The sequence below is a fragment of the Anser cygnoides genome, chromosome Z (assembly GCF_040182565.1).
Source record: "Anser cygnoides isolate HZ-2024a breed goose chromosome Z, Taihu_goose_T2T_genome, whole genome shotgun sequence".
Lineage (NCBI taxonomy): Eukaryota > Metazoa > Chordata > Aves > Anseriformes > Anatidae > Anser > Anser cygnoides.
In genome coordinates this window covers 58,085,593-58,107,973 of record NC_089912.1, presented here as the reverse complement: position 1 = coordinate 58,107,973, position 22,381 = coordinate 58,085,593, and the positions used below count along the sequence as shown (strand labels likewise).

At 44.1% G+C, this 22,381-nt stretch overlaps 1 protein-coding gene across 8 annotated transcripts in view; it reads right to left on the bottom strand.

The window, feature by feature from the left end:
- The window catches only part of SETBP1 (SET binding protein 1), a 257,073-nt gene that overhangs the window by 181,729 nt on the left and 52,963 nt on the right, over positions 1–22,381 (bottom strand). The gene's annotated exons all lie outside the window — the stretch shown is intronic.

Below are 22,381 nucleotides of genomic sequence, written 5' to 3'. Positions count from 1 at the left end.
TGTAGAGTTTTCTGGGAAGAAAGACATGCATTTAAAAAAGAAGAATCATACTGCAAAGATGACATTTAAGCCTGTAAGAAGTATACATCTTGTGTTTTGTATTGCTTAATGACTTTTACAATGCACCATATGAATATTCCTACTTGATTGGTTGCTTTTCCAAAGTAAAATTCCAAAATAGCAAAAATACTTTAAAGCTGACAGAGTCCTTTACTAGAAACACACTTCAAGAAATGTTCAAGAAGTATGACAGGTTTACAGCTGGAGTTAGCATGGCCTGTGTTCAGTCCCTTGACCTCTACTGCATGTGCTAGAAGGGCACAGAGAGCTTCTGTTAGCATTTCTGGGTAAATACAAATGTTTCTTCCAGTGGCAAGGCGCGTTCAGAAACACAAAATGATGACTCAGAAGTCTGTACACATTGCCATTTAGACTGGTGATTAATGACAACCAGTTAAAGCCTATTACCAACCGATAACTACCTAATAGTTTTAAAGGATGCTTCTTAATTTCTAAATATAAAAATTAAAATCAAATGCTATAAAGGATGTAAATTAACCAGGCTTTGGTACCTTCAGAGAGCTCAGGGGTCTAATGGTATATTTTCCTTATCCGCGCAGCCCTGAACATGAACAGCAGGACAGATGCAGTGACACCCAAGTGTAACCCCCACAGCCATGTATGACACCGCAGTGCTGGGGCACACAAGGTCACGCTTGCTTTGGAACACTGTCAGTGAGCCGCAGAAATAGTCTAATCTCTACAGACCCGAAGCTCACCTGGGACACTGGCTGGTGGAAGAGCACCCTGTGGAAGCCAGGCTGAAATCAAGCACTACCTGAACATCACAGGTCACACTGAGAGCCCCAGAATTCATCTCCCAGGGGTGCTGGTTGATTTTTACAAAGAGATGGGGACAAAGCACTCAGAAGCATTGCTGTTTGAGACTTGTTTCAGACTTGCACCTGGGTAAGGAGGCACCAGAGAGGTCTTGCCTTTCCCTCTCTGCCCATGACCCTAAGGAGCACAGATACGATGAAGAAAAAACACCTCCAGTGATGATACATGCCTGTGCTTCTCCATACCTGGGATGAGCAGTGTCTTGCCCTCCCAGGAACAGCACACAATTCATCATGCCACACTGCTGTTTCCTTAAGAGCCATGCCACCAGCCATCTGATCCATGGACACGTCTCCTGGGGATGCAGTATAGCTCCACATGAACCACCTGAGAGCTCAGAGGATGGGGTGATGTTGGAAACCCTTGGCATGAAGCTGCAAGGTGCAGATTATCTCAGCTAGATCAGCTCAGAAAACCAAATCAGTTCAAACTCCTCAAAGGATTCTTTAGAAATTCATTAGCATGGAGAAAACCCCTTGTGATGCAGATACTCTCTGGGGAAAGAGATCTGCCTTTAAATAGAGAAAACCTGTATTTTTTTTTCTGGCAGACTATTTGCCTTTTTTTTTTTTTTTTTTCCAAAAAGGATGTTTGGAGATGTGGAAATTCTGGGAAATATATCTCACTGTGTAATGGCACTGACCAAAATTTGACAAAGAAAAAGGTGCATCTTTTCTCATCCCTTTAGAAGTCCACAGATTTCAGGTTTAAAAATTCAGGGGCAAAGCAGGTGCTTATGGTGATGGCTGCAGCAGAAGAACAATACAACAGAAGAGAAACACTATTTTCTTTATTCAGGTAAGAGGCTCATTAAAAATCAATAGGCCTAATTTATCACTGATAACATTCTGTTGAAGTCTGTACGTTTACCCTAGGGATTAATTTAGCCTAATGGGTCTTCATGCACAAACAACCTAGGCAAGGTTTGCTTCTTGGAAGTTACAGCATAGCGAATGCTACTACAGGACTGGATCCTAGCACTTGCAGAGACAGAGTGGGCTGAAGCATCTGATAGGCTCAAGGCCCTTGAACTACCTCCAAACACAGCTTGTGGCGGGTAAATGTTTTATGGCCAATCACATGCCACTATGAAACAACTTTTTTATTGATACTGCTAATCATAAAATGAAAGCATGGATCAATTTATATATTTTGAAGAGAAAAGAGACATGAGATCTTCCATCCCGTGTGGACCCTGGCAAAACTGAGTCATCCTGACCTGTGGTGATCCTTGCAAGGGGATATTTTTCTCCACTCCCAGGAAATGACAACATTTGCCTTGCAAGACTCTGTTCTTAGAACAAAAAACTTGAAGAAGACTATCTGAACAGCAAAGAGCCTGGTTTCAGTGCGAATACATGACAGTGAATTAGTGGCCCTCAGGTGTCAGCCTACAGGCCAGCGAATTAAATTAAGCTCTTTGCTTCTGTTCTAATGTAGCAGAACTAATGCAGTCACGGCTCAGCACTGCAGCTTCTTAAATGTGGGCACTGCTGCCACAGGGAAGGGAACCAGGTTTCCATCCCCTGGGGTCACCGGCTGGAGTCAGCGAGCCACCCTGGGCAAGTGACATAACGTCTGAAGACCTGGGCAGGAAGAGGACCAGGCAGCAGAGGCAGCTCCAGTTCCAGTCTCAATGCCATTAGGGGGGAAATCAAGCCCAGTGGCTTTTAAACATGGTCTGAGGGAGCATCATGCTAGGAGTCCAAAAAAATCCCCAACAACACCAACAAAATCCCAACTGGGCAGCAATAACCCTTTTGCTTTCACTTCCTCAGGCAGCAAAAGTCAGCACTCAGGGGTCTGGAGAAGGCACAAGGAAAAAAATTCTGTAGACTGAGGTTGCCTCTAGGACAAAAAAAGGAGAACTTGGTTTTGGAAAATCAAGACAAGCCCTAGAGAACTGCTGGTGGCAGCACCATGGAAACATTTGTCTTAAAGGAAAAGGAAAAAAAAAAAACAAGAAAAAAAAAAACAAGGGGAAAAAAAAAAAAACAGACTGTTTCTGAAGACGTGGTGTTCCCATACATTTTGTACTTCTCTGACTGTATCCTTCGCCTCCCTGCACCCGCCCTTCCCATCACCCTGGCTGCACAGTAGCAAGCAGGGTAAATATTAACCATGATAGGAAATGATTAATGAATTATCAATCACAATCAGATTGCATAATGCAAACAGTTGGAGGGTAAGGAAAAGTACTGGCTGCTGTGCCTATGTTATTATAGTGGGAAGAAGCTGCAGGCAGAAAGTAAATGGGAAGGCTGGTTGGTCTGCAACGGAACTGAAAGGGATCCCACAACACGCCAGGCACCTCTTTGTAGAGCGGGGCATAAATACTCATGCAAAACCGTGAGCTTGATTTGCATGAACAGTTATTAAGACGGCAGATACAAAATCCCTTTTTGCCCATGCAAATGGAAGGGCAGAAGTGCTATCAGCAACCTCTCATGCAAAGCCAGGCTGTATCTGCACCCGCTTGAAGAGGAGTAGGAGCGGGGCTTCCCGGGTTCTATCCACATTCATCAGCGATGTCTCCAGCAGGTTAACAAATAAATAAATGCTCTGAAACTTTCTTGTGAGGTAGTTGAGGTATTTTTGCTAGTAACAGTCAAGCCTCACAATCTAAAAAGCTGTCCTAACAAGTTCCTCCAAGGGTCAGCTGAAGCAAAGTGGTGATAAGGTCAATACAGTCAAATGGGCTTGCCTAAAATATCCAGCAAAGCCCATAATCATCAAGACAACCACTAATTTGGATGACTCCATTGGGTGTAACTACATTACTCGAAACTTTTATGTCTGAAAAGATCGGCCTTACCAACTGCTTGTGGTTAAAGAGCAGGTAAGGAGCAGACAACACCTGCTGGTTTCCAGACCTAGCCACTAAAAACAAGGCATGAAAACAGGCTGAAAAAAGAGAGTTTTTAGGTCTGTCTCCTTGAGGGGGGCTGTCCGGAGGGAAAGGGCTGGGACTGAAGCCTGAAGGCAATTGGAGGAGCATGGAAACCCATCTGCATTGAGGTATTTCCAGCCAGCGCTGTAAAAGGGATCAATTCTGCCCAGCCTTTCTAGCCGGGAATGCGAGCGCCAGTAGCTCAGCCCCTGACTTCCTCTGCATTCAGACACGGATGACATTGAGTGGCGTATCTCTAACAGCTCTTGCTTTTCTAGTTAAGCATTAATGTTTAACGAGATCAGCCTGCAGTCGCTTGTTAGTGTGCAGTGCTCCAGCTAATTAATACATCACCGGGAGAGCTGGCCTGCGAAAGGAGAGCAAGCAAGTGCATTCCAGAGGCGTTTCTCAGCCTTCAGAAGAAAATAAAAATAAAGAAATATGGGCAAAAGGTTCTTCAGAGGGGGGGAAAAAAAAAAAAAAAAAAAAAGAATCGTGTCGCCTGACTGTTTGTGCAGAAATGCTCAGCTGACTTTCCATGAAGAGGCTGCCTCTCACTACGCAAACATCCTCCTGATAAAAGATGGTGCCGGAGAGGCTGCTCGAGTGGCATGAAAGCACAGCGGTCCTACAGCCACACACAGCTTCCAGGCACGAAGAAAAAACCCAAACACCTTCTCCCCTATCCCCACTGCTGGCTCTCCAGCTACAGAGAGTCATCCACAGATTGGGGAAACCTCAAATTTCCCCACATTTTTTCAATTTATTGTTCCTACCCTCCCACTACCTGTGTCAAGTGATATTTTGCCAGCCTTGCTGCTGCAGATAAAATCTTTAAAATACAACTCCAGTCTTTTCTAGCATTTCAGAAGCCAGCAAGCAACCTGAAAGACCTTTCCGTTTTCCACCAGCTCAAACTTCAGCCTGATTTTTAAACCAGTGAAGTAATTTTGGAGCCAGCAGATGAAAATATTTTAATAATCTAGTGTCATTACTACTGCACATAGCATTGTAGAGCTTAGTGTTCATTTCTTACAGCTATTTTAGAACTTAAAATATATATATATAATCATCTCATTTTATGGGAAAAAGTAGTCACAGGGTGTAACCTCCCATATTTATGTAATACAAAAGAGCAGGTGGGGCCACCAGAAACAGCATAAAAGTTTTTGTAGTTTCATTTTCAACCTCCAGTCTTGGGAGTGCTGTCAGGAGGCAAAGGAGTGGGCCAATAAACCTTGCACAGAACTGCAAAGAGGATCCGTATTTTAAAAGGCAAGCATGCTGGAGCTGCCAGCATGGAAGTGAGAGTTCCTCATTGGTGAATCATACCCACTTCAGGATTAAAGATCATACCTACACATGAGCCACAATCAGTACAGTTATCATTGGAATTGCTAATACTGCTAAAGTCAAAATATTTGAAGACTGTGGGCCCAGCTCGTTAAAAATAATACTGAATTAGCTTTGACATCATACAAAAGAGATCTTATGTATGTGCTTTCTGAGTTTCAAGTTTACAATTTCAATCTCATCACTCACTGATGCTGCTGCAGACACTTAAAGGGAAAAAAAAAAGAAATAAAAAAGAAAACACAGCACACCTCACATTGTATCACTCTTAAAAATCAGAAGAGCTGCCTATGTTGGTCCCAAAGCAAAACTCAGCCCAGGCAAACCAGCCATCCTTCCATTCCTGGACCCAGCTGAGTGCTAAGTGTATAATGTAGGCAGGAGGTAAAGGTTCAAATGTAGATCCTCGAGCAAACTGAAATGAATCGGCGAAGCTGGGAACCTTGGCATGGCAAGAATGAAAGCCTTTCATTGCTGCAAACTGAGTCTATGGAGACTAAATGAAAACTGTTCTCCACCGCCTTTTTCATTAATGGGTAAATGACAGCTGATGCAGAAGGACAGTTTGCTACTGTTGCTGGAGATGGAGGGAAGAAGGGAAGTGAGAGGGGAAGAAAAGTGCATTGTACAATAGGGAACAGCTGAGAATGATGCTTTAGAGGTAAATGGGACTCTCCAGTATGACATGTGATCTTTATTTAAGCTATGCTGTGAGCATCCTCGTCATCAACAACAGCAAATACAATATTTGGAGAAGAAAATTCTAACTGGAGAGAAAGCACTCATTAAAAATTTCAAGACCAACTTTGTTATTTAAGAGAATGATCTAAATTCATTTGTCTTTAGTCTTACATCTTACAGTCACACTCATGTAGGCATGTAAACATATCCAGATGTCGATGCAAACTTTATTTTCAATAGCTTCACAGCCTGAATTATTGGAATAACTATAATCTGTCACCATGATTGCTCATGCATGTCTCCTGGCACCAGTTTCTGACATAGAGAAGTTACACCACCCTCATTTTCAGATGAGAGCACTGAGTGAGAGACAAGCTCCAGGGTGACCTGGCAAGGCAGGAGATTAAGAAAGCTCCCACATGATCTTCAGTGGGCCAGGAAAGACTTCATGTAAACCAGGAACAATCTAGCTAATAATCTTGGGCAGATGAGGTAAAATGAAAATGAGCATGAAATAAATTATGTCATTACTATTAAGGAAGAAACTTAAGGGCTCTAGTTAAGCTGAGATGCCACTGTAGTAGGTCTTGAAGAAACACAGGAGATGAGTACTGGAGAAGCTGAAGACTTAGAAATAATAATTTACTTCTCTCCAACTCCCAGAATTATGTGTTAGCAGGTGGTGTGCACACAGCATCAGAGAGCACATCGCGGCTGAAGTCGAAGCACAAGCAATGCAGTACTGATTGGCTGCAATTCAGCCATGGAACATCTCTGGAATCATCAGACCCGTCCATGGGGCTAGGGATTCAGTTCTCTGGCAATTAATTGTTAATGAATTGCCAACATCTGACAAAAGACAAACAGACAATTCAGTCTTCAAGAAAGAGTTCTCCTCACTACATGAAAGCTCTGAAAAAGACAGGGAAACCTAAATTCATATCTAGCAGTACTTCACTTGCAGCTGGGACAGCCTGAACACAACACAAGAAGGCAAAGCCTTCATCTCCACTGATGTCCTCACATTGCAGCTCATTTGATCCCTTCCCCACACTTTCATTTTCTCTTCGTAATATTTCTGCTCAAGGAAAGACAGCTTCATCTTAGAGCTTCCCGTCCCTTTTAAGGGCTGGCAGATGCTGGTGCATGTTATGGATTGAACAAAAGAAGAAGAAAAAGTCGGAATCACCTTCCCAAATGATAAAGAGCAGCGTGGTTTTAGCGATACACTGAAAACTGCCCTACTCTGGCGTGAATGGCGCAAACATGGTGAGAGGCAGACATGCAGGCAGGGAACCTTGAGCCCAATCCCAGCCCAACCAATGGCACTGGGGACTTGTCCTGGGAAGTGACAGGCAATTCAGCTATAAGCGAGGTCATCAGCTCCATCTAAACACTTTCTTTGAAATATATCTGCAGGGAAATAAAAACAGGATGGCCAACGCTTCAAGACTAAATACTCTGACATATCCTGCAATACCCTTTGCACTCTCTTTTTGACTCCAGGAAAAGCCAGGAAGCTGAGTAGCAGCCCCATTTCCGCTCCCTTTTCACCTCCCCTCAAAAAAGTGACTTTTAACCTTATTATTTATATTACCCTTGCATCTGCACTGAGGCGCCGTGCAAACACGCGATCGGAGGGAAGGACCTGACCCGAGGAGCAAGTGTCAGACCAGGAGCTGAACCATCCTGCTGCACCCCACGAGGCAGCACGGGGCCAGCTCCCCCCAGCCTCAGTGTGGTGACCCCAAACCCTTCCTGTGGGGACCCCAAGCACCACGAACCCGTCCCCCTGCACCCCGCAGCGCCAGTCTCCTATCTTGCTGCCCATCGAGGGAGGTCAAGCATGGAGGGAGTGAGCGTATCCCCTGGCTGCATCCCGTTCTGCTGGGGTGGATGAAATTAGCTGGAGTCATTAGAGCAGCCTCTGTGCCTTTGTTTGAGCTGTCCCCCTCCCACGAAGCCCATCCTGGGGATGGGGACACACTCCGCTCTACCAGGGTCTTAGCAAGGGCAGCTGACTCGGGGGGGGGGGGGACGACACACGACTCAGTAAAATAAACACCACATACAACCTGAGCAGTGTCTTTACTAATTATTATTATTTTATCTTTTTATCTCTTCCCCAAGTTTCTCCCTTTATAGGTATCTCTGCTGTCCTGGAGGGGCCCACAGGCTGTAAACCTTTCATCCATCTGTAGCTAGAAAGCAGCTAGATGTTTATTTTCTTCGTCTTTTCTCAGGTTTAATGAAACCCTTTAAACACAAATGGCTGGAGATTCACACCTCCCATCCCGAAGATATCTGAATTCACTAAAAGCTCTTAGGTTTCGTGTCACCCAGTGAACATAAACAAAGCCTACAAACAACCACCACCCCCTTGGAAACTATGAAAACACAGAAAGAGCTAAAACTAGCATTGCAGACCTTTGGCTGACAGGTTGGATAACACACGCGCGTGCACACACGCACGCACGCACATCCCTACCTTGCTTGCGAGGCAGACCCTACCCCGGAATGTGTAATCCAAGCACAGCAGCTGCCTATACCACTAATCTAAGGAAAAGGTCAAAGAAAGGTATGTATCCAGCGTTTGCTTTGAAATGCTCTATAAGGACAATGTGCTTTTTTATTTCCTCCCCTCTCTTTACTGTTGCTTTTCCCATACTTTTCCATTGCCTATCATATTTATGCCACTAGGAGAATCAAACAGGATTACCTTTGGTATTAAAGACCACTTATAGAGTCTTTTTTTGAACAATTAAGGAGGAAGGAAGGTATAGTTTGTTCGGGGTGGGGAGCTGCTTACATATTGCTCAGCAGTGAAATACACTTGCAGCTGCAATTTAGGAAGGATAATGGTGATTTTGAAGGAGGAAGAGATGAACCTTCTGATTCTTTGAGCTCAAAAGCAACCTAAAAATGGAATCAAGCAATGGGGAAAAAATAAAACTTAGACTTCTTCCTTTAATGCAATTTTAAGATTAGTGCTCTGCCCAGCAATCCTCCCCCACTGACACTGCCCCACTGTGAGACAGAGTTGGTCAAAAACTTCCAAAGCTAACAGCCCTGCAGCAATGATGCTGGTAAAAGGAGCAGAGCATGGCTTTTCCGTGCTTAGTTTCTTTGTGAAAGGGGAAGGAAAACAGTAATCTGTATAATTCACGTATTGATATCAAAATGTTTAACACCTCAACCCCGAGAAGAATATAGCAAATTCCCAGGAATTACTCTGTGAATTTGCCTCAAAATGATTCCTTCTCCTATCATTATTATATTTTTGGTGGTAGATTATATTTCTAATATGATTAACATTACCCTCTTGGTTTCCGTGTAAACGGGTGAGTTCACCTTGCCATAAGCTGTTTCGGCTGGAACAGAGGAAAGAGATTTAAATTCTTGAAGTTTTTGTTTGTTTTGTGTGGCTTTTTTTTTTTTTAAAGTCTCCTGATGGGTTATTCTTCCCCATAAATAGAGAGATTCATATTGACATCCCTCCTGATGGAAACATTCTTGAGAAGGGCTGTTCCAGATCCAAACAAAATTCAAGGAAAAGGTCTTGAAATAACTTAATAGGCCACAAAGCCCTTGCCTTGATATAGGAAAAAGCATACTTGGGGCTCAGCACTGCCAGAAAGCTTCTCACATGGGCTAGCCAGACCCCCCCCCACTCTTCTCCTTTCAGGGGTGTTGCCTTTTGTGCCCCGATACCCCCAGAAATGGCTTCATTTCTGCACCAACACAAAGGTAGAAGAGTCCTTCAGGATGAAAGCTAAGCTAAGTAACTTATTCCATCAAGTGCAGCTCTTCCACAGGAGGAAAGCCATTTGCATGTCATTTGGGTGCATCTCAGAGATGGCTCTATTCTTCTCCCATCCCTGCCTCCCGCTCCAGAGTGAACTTGAGGCTGAAGAGGAGGCTAAATTACACTCCAGGCGCATTGCTGCTCTGCGCCATCAGAATAAACCTGGCAGCGCTTTGAAGTCTGTAAACTGATTCCTAGGTAACTGCTTCGACTTTCTCCCCTCCCCATGCCCCAAACAGCTTTTCATTTGATGTTCTGGCACAGAGCTAATCTGAGAAAGGATCAGAAACTCGAAGCTATTGACAGTAGTGACAGGAGTGTCTCTGTGTGACAGCTGATTGAGCCCGTCTCGCATTTCACTGACAAACTCAATTGCTCCAGTAAATCGAGTGAAAGTCAATACAGGCAGCTCCTCCTCGGCCTCATGTGTGTGTGCCCCTTCCGACAGCCCTTGTGGGGTCCCCTGTGGCTGCAGCCCCTTGCAGGACTCAGCCAAGGACCCCATCCCCACCTGCGATGGGACCAGGACCTGGAAAGCTCACATGGACATTGTGGGCAGCAGCGCAGCACTCACCTTGCTGCTTGAAAGCTTGCTTGCTTATACCTCTGCCCCTGCACTGCCTTCCTTTTTTTTTTTTTTTTTTTAAATCAGGGACATGAAATAATCCTGGTAGAGACTTGCACATCTTCCTAAAAGCCTCAGCCCAGGCAGCACTCAGGGTGCAGGAGCAAGGCACTGCACGGCCAGCCGCCCCCAGCAGTGCCCATGGGGCAGTGCTCTTTGGGGGTAAGAAAAGGAAACGTGGGTCTGTCTCTCTGGTGCAAAGCAGCCATAAAAGCAGGCTGAGAGGCAAAAAAGGTGAAGTTGGTCAGAGAAGAGATCAGGCCCATTGCAGATGGCAACCTTGTGCTGGCAGTGAGCACCCCAGGCAATTAAGTCCGTGACTTAACAGGCTTTTTCCATACTATAATTGTGAAGCAGGCGTCTTCCCCTTGGCTCACGGTGTCTGTGGCTCACAGCAAGCAAACACCGAAGCAGACTGAGCAATGGGCAGGGAGAACCTGAAGTTGTGCAGAAAGCAGCGCAGGGATGAGGGCTGCGTGGTGAGGAACATATGCAGGCTACTGTTTGCAAATGGAAATCAAATAGGTTGCCATTACCAATAATGAAGTGTGAGGTTGGCGTGGTTTCTGTCTCTCAGATTTCAACACGGTTTATTTTTATAGAGGCAGCTTCCTCGTGCAAAGTATTGGCAAACACGCTGCTGGCAGGGAGGCGGCAGGGGGAGCGGGTAGGACGGGGCTGCTCACAGAGGGTGCAGGAGTCTTCCCCACCTGCTGGGATGCAGCAGCGAGCAGCGGAGATGGAGCTCCAGGAGAGGAAAGGGAAGCTGCATCGAGACAAATGGCTAAGCTATCATTTTTGTTGACAAGACGAGCAAGTGAAGATGCAGGAGCAGAGGGAGGGGAAAAGAAAGTGCTGAGCAGGTATCAGGTGCTGAGGGGGCAAGGGTTAAAGACAGCAGGCTGAAAGCCCTGCAGATGAAATCGGCTCTCTGCCGTGAGGAGTCACATAAGAGTAACTGCAGGCACCCCACCAAAACATATTCCCCCATCCCCAAATTCCTGGAGCATGTCCAGCACTGCCTCCACTTACCCTATCCAGCAAGCAGCTGAGGATACAAAAGCCACACTGTCCTGCCTGCCTCAAAAGAAATGAACTTAAACATTACAACACCTCCACCCCAACGCCACGCTCAGATGCCAGGATCAACACATCGACGGGCTGCCAGCCCTGCTCCCACCGCCGCTCCCTGGCAGCTCAGTGCCTCGGAGCCGAAGCATCCCGCAGGCTTCCCTCCCTCTGGCCCTGTGCAGACACGTGTGCTCCCCACCAAATGACCTCATCTGGACCGGATTGAGCCTCCTGAGTCAAAATAAATACAGCACGTTGGAACTGGCAGCGATTTTCAAAGGTTTAAGTTGGGTCCCTCTCAATTTTCACTCAGCACTTTATCCATTTTGTCTGCTACAAAATGGGAGCATTTTATATTCCCAGCTCCAATACATATTTTATGAACCTTCAGAATAGCTGCCTCCTGTGCAGTTAATATTTCGGTTCCAAAGTTAACTGGTTAAAACACATATTAATAGATTGGGCATGGAAAAAAATAAAAATAAATAAAAGAAAAAAAAAAGGCAGGTGAGAAATTCTGGGGGAAGAAAAATAGCAGCAATGTTTGGAATGGCTCTGCAGCCAAGACAGCAAACCTTGGTTAATGGGACCACCCAAGTGGGGGAGACCTTAAGCTCTTACTCACGTGTGCTACGCTCACTGCAGCATAATTCAAAGTCCAGAGGGGAGTTAGAAAAAGCAGTGGTGGGGTTTAATAAGGGCTTAGCAGATGAGAGAAAAGTACTGGGTTCCCAGCAAAGTTCACTCCCAAACTTGCCAGCAGAATATCATGTGTTCTCAAGTCTGGCTCAGTAAAGACGGGAGCAGGGAGACGGTGCTGCTGGAACAAGCTGTTGCTGCCTGGGCTTGCCAGAAGTCAACTGCTGTGCATCAGCTTCTCCTGCGCGTACTGCTGTGGGAGTTTTCTGGAGGTGAGTAATGCCACCTCTTCTAATCATACTCTTTACTTCCAGACCAAAAAAAAAAAAAAAAACAAACAAAAAAAAACAACAAACCCCAAAATCTCTTCTGAAGGCCACCTAACAGAATAGCATTTGACACTAGGGTATTTTTTCCAACAACAACAACAACAAAAAACACAGCCTATGTAGGAAGTCTTTCTTATTTCCAAGCCATTAGTTAATTCAACACCAATCCTTTATGTGTTACGAAAAGTTCAGCTGGGTTGGCTGAGTCAGGTCTGAGGTTCATTTCCAGGTCACAATTAAAAATACTGCTGTTTGAGGAAACTGCATTTGTGTTGCTGTATGCACCACGAGAGCACAAAGTGAGAAGTAATAAAGGAAAGAGAAATTTAGGAAGCCACCTAAAATAGAAGTGGATGGAGATGTAACACATCACCTAACGATCGTAGAGCTGGGTTTTTAGATTACCGTCCCCATTGCCTTCTTCAGCCTAGCTGAAACACGGCCATCAGCAAAAGCCTGTTGTTAGACCAGCGATGGCATGTAGGAGGACAGAGCACTAATCGTGTGCAGGATTGGCTCTGTCAGTATCCTTTCACTCTGGGATTACGTTGCTTGTATTCTAGCCTCTAGGAAAGCGGATGATTGATGTACAACAGCAGAGGAGAGAGAAGGGGAACAAACGGGAGGGGGAGAAGACAGCAGAATCTGGTGTCCAACATGAAACATTTAAGCCTTAAACTTCTGTGGAGATATGATCCTACCCTGCAGTGTTGTTATTTTTTTGCCACAGAATTAAAAAGGAGGACTTTTCCTGGTGTCACTGCAGGCCACAGAGGATAAATCCAAATGACAGGGCTTAAGTTATGAATATGGGGAATTAGAGATGAGAAGCAAAGCAGCTTATAATGACTCTCCCATTTGCTCTTTGGAATACAAGCTTCAGTATTGATTTTGAAATGCCCTGTCTTCATCCTAGCAGCTTCTTGAAAATGAAGCTTGAGAGTTTTGTCGTACTGCAGCCTCCCCAGCATGATTTGATAATGATAAAAAGAGAATATAAAAGCTTTTGTGGGCTGTTATTCATCAGGAATCATTCCCTTGTCTTCCAAGTACAACCACTGACCTCTAGGGAGGGTGCTGAAAGAGAGATTTCAACCGACCTCCATGTGAACATGGCCATGGTTCAAGTCAGAGCCTTTGTTCCCTAGCACCTGCATCCAAATGGAGACTCTTACACCAGCTCATCATCGCATTTTCCCATGGCTACTCCATAGCAGGTAAATGTTCAGGCAGCCCAGGACATATAGAGAAGGCTGTTGGGTTGGGACAGTTAACTTTACCACCCTTCCTGACCCCAGCTTTGGGGTAAGGCAATCACTTCCCACTCAGTTCCAAAATATTTTGAGCTCTTTATAAAGAGCTTGGCATCGACTACCAAAATATTCACAGTAGGTATCCTTGGTGGGAAAAAACATGGGGCCTCATCCCACATAGCTTGTCCTTATTTGCTCAGTATCAGTGTCTTGCAGGTAGAGACTAACCCATTGCAAAAATACAGTGAAATCACTTCCCTGACAAACAACTCACATCCTCGAGCAGATAAGACTAAGAGGAAAAAGTAAGGTGAAATAACTTGACTAAGTTTGCAGAACAGATCAACGTTGGAGGACAAGAGCCGATTTCCTGGTCGCCTACACCAATACTCAGCTGCCAGACTGATTCATCTGCCCTCCAAAAATACTAAACTACTTGCGGAAGGACAGTGTGGTTTCCTGTGTTTTTTCATTTTCCTCTCCTTCTTTTCCCAACAAGAGAAAATCCATGAATATTCGATCATTCCTGCATGTAAGATGCAGTTGCTAAAATGGTTTTGCACTTAACAGCCTCCAGTTGTAGACTAAACTGATGACACTTAAAATGTGCCCATGAGCCACAGCAGAACAATCCCATTACACTGCCCTAGCAATGTTGTTTTGGTTTTGAGGGTTTATAACCCAGTTGAGAATACATTCTCCAGGCTGGAACCAGTTGCAGTGGAATTTACTCATGCAGAGAATCATATGGCTTTTTTCCCCCTCGTACTTCAGATCAGATTTTTGTCTGGTTCTTTTAAAGACACAACACTTAAAAAAAAAAAAAAATCCCTCTGTTGGGATGCAATTAGGAACCACGCTATAAATTCAAGCTGGTGTTCAACCTATCTCAGGTGAGGCCTACGTCACTGTAATATCTGAGTACTGTAATATCTGAGTCTTTAACATGAAGGATACCCATGCTGCTTTCCCTGCTTTACAAAGAGAGCTGAGGTCTTGAGGGAATTAAATCATGTCTGCTTGTGGTAGATGGTGGGACTGAAGCGACATCTCTGAAGGGTAAGCTGACTCAGTAGACACCGAACCACTTCTTCTCCCACCTGCTGTAAAGACTTTCAAAGTATAGCATAAATGATTTCTCCCCAGCACAAAGGATTTTTTTCTTCTTCTAAAAGACCACTTTGGTTATAGCTTTATTTGACAGACTTTTCTGAGTGGCTTCCAGGAGGTATTGTTTTCAAAACTGCTTTTGACCTACATAATGAAACTTTAAACCCAAGGTATATATACACCTTAGGCTGCTGCTATCTCTCACCAATCCAGACGTGGAGGCTCAAACAAGGAACACATTAAATGGGTTATAACAACAAGTAGAAGGATATAACAAACAAAAATCTGTTTAGATGCAGCAACCCAAAAAATGTTTCTATTAGTATGGTCAACTCAAAAGCAGGATGGGCTCCCATGAGAAAATCAGGAATAGCCATTACATGAGCTGCTAGAAAACTCAAGTGAACAAGTTTTGTGTGAATAACTGATATCATGACTGAATATCTGCTTAATGCAGAACCACCATACTGGGTACAATTCCAAGAGAGGTGATCTGCTGAGATTTAGGACCTCAATTTCATCTTGTCTTGACATTGAATCTGGTACAACAAGAGTAAAAAGGGGGGTGCAAACTGCCCCCATTCTGCTCGGGTAGCATTTTGCACCCACGCTGAGATGAGTGTGAAGTTCTCCACAAAGCTGCCAGCATGATGCCCTGTGCAATGAGCAGGTCCTTCACTCCATCTGCCAGCCTCGTCGAAGCCTTTGCACTTCCCTTGCACCTCACAGCTCTCAGCAGCTCTGCGCAGGCCGTTCAGCTTGCATGAACCTCCAAGGAGATGAGATCTGGATTCACGTGGCAACTGTCATCCTAAGGGTGGCTGACTGACACTGACCCTGCCATGGTGTCTTCACATGTTGGCATCCGCTAAGGGGAAATGGGAACAAAACGGAGTGGGAAAGGCAGCACATACAAACAGGGTGACAGAGAGTCATGAGAGTCAGAGAGTCAAAGATAGTCCTGAGTCAACTGTAAGCAAATGGACCGGCCCAAACCTTTACTTGCACCTTTTCCCAATTCACCTGCACATGTTCCCTGTCTTGATTGCATCTCCTCTTAGTTGATGCTGGGAGGGATGGGACCACTTGGAGAGGTTCAGCAGTGCAGCCTCTCACTTCCAACTCTCTCCATCTCCGTCCGTACAGAGAGATCAATGAAGGCAACAAAATAGTTATTAATGCTCCCTTGGATTGCAAGCCTGAAATGACATGAGACAGCATTTTCTTCGGCTGCTTTAGCTCTCTTTTAGCACACTCCATGTTTGCGTTTGATGAGTATAAATGACCCTTTCACATTTCAGGATTTGAGTCTGATGATAACAATTGATAACACTAATTTTTTCACGTGTGAAGCACTTTCCATTCAGAGGGCTCTCAAATTGCTTTTCAAAACCGCATAGCTTCCCTTCAGCCACCACTGAACCGCCCCTACCTCCGAGCTGGAACAAAGGACCCATCAATGCAAGGTGGCAGTACACAGCAATTGAAGGCAGGAAGCGAAGAATAATGCATCCCACCGAAGGTGCAGGGTCAAGTCAAGTTGGCAAACGCATTTCTTGAATTAGAACCTGGACAAAACCTCAGCGCCAGGACTCTCATACTGCAGCTCAGGCAGGAAAGTGCCGTGGGGTCAGCACTCACTAGAGAAGGTCAGAGCCCTAAGTTTTACATCTTGAGCAGGGGCCGGACACTGTGTTAGAGGATGCATTTAGAACTGCCTCAGAAGGAAAAAAAGCAATTTGCTGTCTGCCATTTCTGGAGCCTTTCTTGCAAAAGGGCACTACGCGTTTTTTGGTCCTCCCCCCTCCTTTCCTGTAGAAAGGAAAGGCTCTATTGAACTTCAGTCCACACTGTGCTACTCTTTACAGGAAGCCCAACCCATTCTGAAATGAACATGAACTGTAAGAGGAGACCATGAGGTAGGAAACTCTTGAACTGAGTACAAGACTATTCATAAAGTGAGTGAGAAAAGGAAATAGGTGATTATAAAAGGTCATTAGAAATGTCAGCTTACCAATGGCATTGTATGGAGGGAGGTGTAACCCGCTGCAACACAAGCCTATTACGGCTGAACTTGTAAAGGACACCCATAACCTCCATTTCTTTTGTTCAGAGGCTTACACTTTGGGAGTTTCTTTTATAACACCATCCCTTCAAAACCTACGTAAATTTGAAGAATGGGTACTTAACCATCCAAGTTCCATTTCACAACTACTTCCACTCCACACAACAGATGAATGAAAGCAAAAAACTTTCCCAGCCACCAGGAGCGCAGGTGCTTAGCACTAGATTCAGCGATTACTGAAATACAACTGCTCTGGAAATCAGGAAGGTCCAGAGAAATCAGAGGTGGTGAGTCTCTCATTCAAATACCTCTTGTTCCCAGTCAGATGCCACTGAGAGGAAGAAATTATCACTTAAAAAAAAAAAAAGAAAAAAAAGAGTAAATTTTCTCCAGCATTTTGGTTCACCAAGTGGGTCTATTTCCTCCCTACAGCCCAGCCAGTAGTAAGAGAATTGTGATGGGTGAATGGAAAAAGAAAGTCAGCCCACCTGGCTGAGACCAATGCTCACATCATTAAGGATAAGAAGACCTAACCCAGTGGCATGAACAAGATGCAGTGATGATGTGAGTGAGTATTTTGGAAAGTAAAAGACTAATGGTGGGATGAGTGTAATGACAGAGCTACGAGGATTACTTCTGATAATTGCTTTTTAACCTGTGCCAAAAGGGATGTGTTAATCAGAGGTGTAACGTGTAAGTTGCCTGAGATCTCAAGGATTGGATGATCTTGGAAAGTTTCCTATAGTCCTGCATTCCTTATAGGATCACCTAGCCTGCTTCATTCCACGAATGAAATAGTTTTAAGGGTGCTTTACTGCTCAGATACCTTAGACAATTAACATCCTCTCTCTTTGTATTTTACTTTTTGTTTTTTCTTTTTATAACCCATGCAGAATCCAATGATTTTTCAAGCGGAGATTAAATCTCTGCCATAAACTCAGGGCAGGAGATGTAGGCTTACCTTCACTCCCCCAGTTCTCTCCTTCTGCTTTCTTCCACCTGTGTATTTCCAACAGTTAGCCAATGCTTTCATTTATTTTTATTGGTCTTATTCCTTTTAGTGGAGAGAAACATTAACCATGGAGGTGTGATCCAGACTTGCTTGGATGGCGTGTGGTGGTGGGAGCCTTTGCACTCCCTCGTTTTGTGCTTCAGCGCATTTCTTGCTGACAAGTGGACGAATGCAAGGCAGAGCCTCTGAAGCTAAGGCAGATTCTCCAAACCTGGTGTCAGCCTTCTGCTACACCCTGAGCAGACTTAGCAAAGGAACTTAGCTCCGACACAGTTCAGGCCAGGGCAGTTAGCTATTTAAAGAGGTGGGTTTATTTATACACTTTTTACCCTCCTCTCCTCCTCTTGAGCCCCCCCCCCTGTTTTTTTAAGACAGGAAATTACCAGTAGCCCTGAGCACGTAAAATTTGACAGCGGTTTACCAGATAATTTGTATTGGGCCCTTTGTCTTTGCTGTTACTTTTATTCTTCAATAAATTCTTTCAACCATTAAACAATGTTACTCCCACAACAACTTTGGCAGAGATCAAAAGAGTGTGGCAGGTTTGCTCCAAGTTCCTACTGCTACCCTCCAGGTACCAAAGAGCTAGACAGACAAAGAATGTTCTTTCCTTTGCTCTCTTCTAAAGGGTTTTGTCCTGGGTTTAAGAAGTAAGGTGAATTTTGGGGTGTGGGGTTTGGGACAATGATTAGTTTCAATCCAGTATTTCACCCATCGTGCTTTTGCTGAAATTCTGATGACAGCCAGTGATAGCAGTGCCGTACCTTACTGAAAAGAACTTGTAGTGCTAGGAAAGCCAGAATAAACATTAATTAAATTACTGTCGGATATCTGACAGAGCGGATCTCTGGCGTCACGAACAGTAAGGATGGATATATGTATCTGAACTTCTCACAGCTTTGTGTCCAACATGAACCTGACTGCACACCTCACCTCAACAGCACAACGTTTCTTCAAAGAATCGAGAAATCCTCAAAAAGGTGTTTGTTCTGGGGGCTGTTTGGGATGAGTGGTGTCCCAGAGCTGAAACCTGCTGCAGCCACTAATTTAAGACATGAAAATCTTATCCTTGTAATAGACCACAAGGATCTGGCCTCCACATGCTTTAGGTTGCGCTGGGATCTGCCCAAATTCAAAACCAAAAACAACAACAACAAAAATCAGAGCAGGCAAAAAAAAAAACAAAACAAAACAAAAAAAACAGCAGAGAGATTATTTCATTCCCAGCACTGACTTCAACCTTTGGAAGGAGGTAAACCCTCAGGAGGCTTAAAAGGAAAGGAGGACACTCAGATGAGGCAAAGAAGCCCCCAGGGGAAGCTGCCTATTTCATTTCTGGAGCGTGGACCGTGTGCAGCTATTTTTGATTTTGAACCGAGTTCCTCTGCCCCTGCCAGCAGTCCTGAGCCCCGTGCTGGTGCAGTGAGAGCAGAGGCCCAGCCACCCCTAACAGCCATTACTTCATAATACAGAACAGCACTCAGGCAAGGGATGAGGTTACTGTCAGCGGGGTCATGATTAATAATGATTAATCTGATCCTTGCCAACACAAACTGGATCCACGATTCATTAAATAATTACTTTGCAGCATGGATACCGTTTCCAGAGGAGACATGCATTTGTCATATTAAAACCAAAAACAAACACACAGAAAGACAAGGAGGACCCAAGTTTTCAGTAACACTTGAACTTGCACAAGCCAACAGAAAAGTTAAGCAAAAAAAAAGAAAACAAAATTAAAGGATAAGAGCAGTTAAACGTTGATGAGCTGCCTACCGGTTGGGAGAAGCAGGGAAAAATAAATAAAACTAAAAGCCACAAAGGCAAAGCTGCATGTGTTGAGAATATGGAGCTCTTTGCTACTTCTGGTTCTCAGCCTTGTGTGTACCCTTAATACACATGCTATTTGTCATCCCACACAGTTTTCCTCTGTTTTTAAATGACGTTTTGCTTTCCTTAGAAAGTACAGAAGTGACACAGCCGAAATCATTCCCCAGGAACCATTTTTTCTGCTTTATGTTAATACACTATTTAGCACAAGGAAAGCCTAGTCCAGGATTGCCATTCTTATGCAACAACGCACCTCAAATAATAAGAAACAGTATAATAATTTATGGGGAGGCATAAATTACTGGGAAACTAATAACCACTCTGAAGAGCATATATGAACCTTACAATTACAGTAGGATATCTGTGGTGCAGAGACTTGGTTCTGGGCCTTGGAGCATGGATGAATTTCACTCCCACAAAGCACACAAACAACTGGAAGTGGTGCCAATGGCAGCCAAGGACATGGGGGTTTTGCTGCCAAGAGGTAGCCTTATTTTGGGACTTCTCTCAGTCATCCCACTCCACCGACCCAACGCTTCATCAAAACCATCCACGGCACAGAAGGAAGACAGAGGATGGGAATCGAGTGCTTTAGTGTGCTCAGCTATATTCCCTTGGAGGCTAGCAAAGGTTTTGTGGGATTTATATTACACTGCTTAGCCTTTCATCTCAGCTTGTAGGGTTTCATTTGGACTGGGAGGCCATGCAACGTAAACCACTGGTCCCTCTCCTGCTCTGGTGAAAATCCAACTTGAGAGCTGAGCTCCTTGTGACTGTTGGGAAATCCCAGCCCCACATGAGCCTGTTTGGGCTTCTGCTCTCCACAATGACAGGGTCAGGATTTACTCACTGGTGACTTGCACCCTGGAAACCACCAGACAGATAGGTGCTTTTGGATGTCAGGCCCAGGGACACAGACCACAGGTCAAGGAGTTTACGGTGTCTTCCCTTCCAGAGGCACATTGGAGAAATAGCAGTAAATGAAATCCTCAGCAACAGAGCCATGGCTTGGTTAAGCTGGGGATTTTCAATAGTGGGGTACTGTGTCTAGGTCTTTTTGTATGTTTCCAAAGCATGAAAAAAAAAGAAAATCTTTGGAAAGGTGTTTTGTTTGTTTGTTTGTTTGTTTGTTTTCAAAACTTTAGCCAGAATGTAGGTAGCTAGTCCCAAACCTTTATATAGCTCATGGTATAAAAACCACACACCCGTTTATCCTTACATTCAAGACAATGAAAATTAAGTTGCATTTTCACAGAAAGTTGCAATGGTCTTAAAACAAAACAAAAAGCAAGACCAAAAAAATAAAAATAAATAAAGAAAAGATCCCAACAACAATTATGAAGGTAAATCTTTAAAACCTGAGACTGGGGGCAGGGAGGGAAAGACCTCAGCAAACAAAACTAAATCTAGCGCAGTGTTTTTCCCCTTCACAAAGTGAAACAATCTGTTCCTAAAATAAGGCTTCCTTGGTTTTCTGGCAATTAGTGTCCTGAAGGATTAGCCTACAATTGTCAGCAAGTGTTTGCCTTTCCCAGCCAATGTCACCATAGAAGTCTGTGTTTACCTACAAGGCCCAGGGGATAATTTATAAGCTGAGCTGAGGTCCTGCATTCGCAGACTAATGTTCCACGCTGCCACCCACCCTCCTGTACAAACTTCCTCCCCATCCAGCTGCTGTCCCCTGAAGTCCTGGCATCCAGAGGCATGACGGATGCACTTTGCAGCCTCTGCATCAAGTGTTTGCCCCATAATTTATGATGATGTAGCAAAGAAAGGAGTTACTGAGGTGGACAACACATCACTAAGCATCTGAAGTCAGATTTCAGAAATTAACCAAATGCAAAGAGTAATTCATTACTGCCCCACAAAACATTTAAGAGGATGAGATTGCTTCTCCCTTCAAAAGCTATTGCGTACTCTATAATTAAATTATTGTGATCAATGAGATTCAGGTCCAACGCTTAGGATTTGTTAGAGATGGTGTTTTGTAAACCTCTCCTGCAATCAAGATGTTCCCTTCTCATTTTTAATCCCTACTGCAAGAGGTTTGACCCTAATCTAGCCCTGTTGTAAATCAAGAGAGATTCAGCCAGCGTACATCAAGATACAAGAGTAAAATCGGTGAAGGTGTTTCATTTCTAAATTAATTTTCTCCTTATATGTTAGAACTTCAACATGAGAATATTAAGCTTGTATTTGTGAGAGTGGGAAGCTATGCTTTAAAGAAAACTTATCTGAATCCTTTTCTCGTTGCTGAACTGATAGTACGGCGCATGACAATGAATTCATTATTTAAAAATACTGATTAAAAAAAAAAAAAAAAGACTTAGTCTTCCAAAGCATTTGTAAGAGTGACCAGCATTTCTCACAACACAGCCCACCACAGGATAGACAGACCTATTCTCAGATCTTAGCTATTAACAAAACAAGGCTCAGGAATACCATTATTAATTAGGGTTGAAGAACATGCATGTTGAAAATGAAACATTTTCCCTCACGAGAACTAAGCCTTTTTCCCGTTGACAAATTATCGGGAGCTCCTGGAACTTTGTGGACACTAAATCTGTTTCAGGTCTATACCTGATCACAGTTGTTCACAAGCTGTACCAGGGACCCCACCGCCAGTTACCTGATATTTGAGATCAGCCACTTCCCTCTACCACACTGAATATTGGATGACACAGTATTTATAAAATGCTTCTGCTCCAACCACATTTTGTTTCATCTTCGGAACAAATGATCTCTGGATTCAAACCTCTCTTTAGTTACAAAGACAGAAGGCAACAGCCACCAAAAATTTTGACAGGGACAAAACTCA